This window comes from Physeter macrocephalus, chromosome 18 (assembly GCF_002837175.3).
Source record: "Physeter macrocephalus isolate SW-GA chromosome 18, ASM283717v5, whole genome shotgun sequence".
NCBI classification, from domain to species: domain Eukaryota; kingdom Metazoa; phylum Chordata; class Mammalia; order Artiodactyla; family Physeteridae; genus Physeter; species Physeter macrocephalus.
This window is the reverse complement of record NC_041231.1, coordinates 55,039,591-55,041,017: the sequence shown is the minus strand read 5'-3', so window position 1 is coordinate 55,041,017 and position 1,427 is coordinate 55,039,591.

Genomic DNA, 1,427 nt, shown 5'->3' with positions numbered 1-1,427 from the left:
ATATGGAATCTAAGAAAAAAAATGTCATGAAGAACCTAGGGGTAGGACGGTAATAAAACACAGACCTACTAGAGCAGGGACTTGAGGATATGGGGAGCGGGAGGGGTAAGCTGTGACGAAGTGAGAGAGTGGCATGGACATATATACACTACCAAACGTAGAGTGGATAGCTAGTGGGAAGCAGCTGCATGGCACAGGGAGATCAGTTAGGTGGTTTTTGACCACCTAGAGGGGTGGGATAGGGAGGGTCGGAGGGTGGGAGATGCAAGAGGGAAGATATATGGGAACATATGTATATGTATAACTGATTCACTTTGTTGTAAAGCAGAAACTAACACACCATTGTAAAGCAACTATACTCCAATAAAGATTAAAAAAAAAAACACAAAACACTGGTAGAAACAAAGGTGAATCCTAAATATAGTCTGTAAATTAGTTAATAGTATTTTAGAAATGTTAATTTCTTTTTTGTCATTTAATTTATTTTTAAATTTAATTTAATTTATTTTTTTATACAGCAGGCTCTTATTAGTCATCCATTTTATACACATCAGTGTATACATGTCAATCCCAATCTCCCAATTCATCACACCCCCACCCCCACCCCTGCCCCTTTCCCCTCTTGGTATCCATATGTTTGTTGTCTACATCTGTGTCTCAATATCTGCCCTGCGTACTGGTTCATCTGTACCATTTTTCTAGGTTCCACATACATGCATTAATATCTATTTTTAGTTTTTTAAGGAACCTCCATACTGTTCTCCAAAGTGGCTATATCAATTTACATTCCCACCAACAGTGCAAGAGGTTTCCCTTTTCTCCACACCGTCTCCAGCATTTGTTGTTTGTAGATTTTCTGATGATGCCCATTCTAACTGGTATGAGGTGATATCTCATTGTAGTTTGTTTGGTTTTTTTTTTTTGCAGTAAACGGGCCTCTCACTGTTGTGGCCTCTCCCATTGCAGAGCACAGGCTCCGGACGTGCAGGCTCAGTGGCCATGGCTCACGGGCCTAGGCGCTCTGTGGCATGTGGGATCTTCCCAGACCGGGGCACGAACCCGTGTCCCCTGCATTGGCAGGCAGACTCTCAACCACTGCGCCACCAGGGAAGCCCCTCATTGTAGTTTTGATTTGCATTTCTCTAATAATTAGTGATGTTGAGCAGCTTTTCATGTGCTTCTTGGCCATCTGTATGTCTTCTTTGGAGAAATATCTATTTAGGTCTTCTGCCCATTTTTGGATTGGGTTTTTTTTTAATATTGAGCTGCATGAACTGTTTATATTATGGAGATTAATCCTTTGTCCGTTGATTCGTTTGCAAATATTTTCTCCCATTCTGAGGGTTGTCTTTTCATCTTGTTTATGGTTTCCTTTGCTGTGCAAAAGCTTTGAAGTTTCATTGGGTCCCATTTGTTTATTTTTGTTT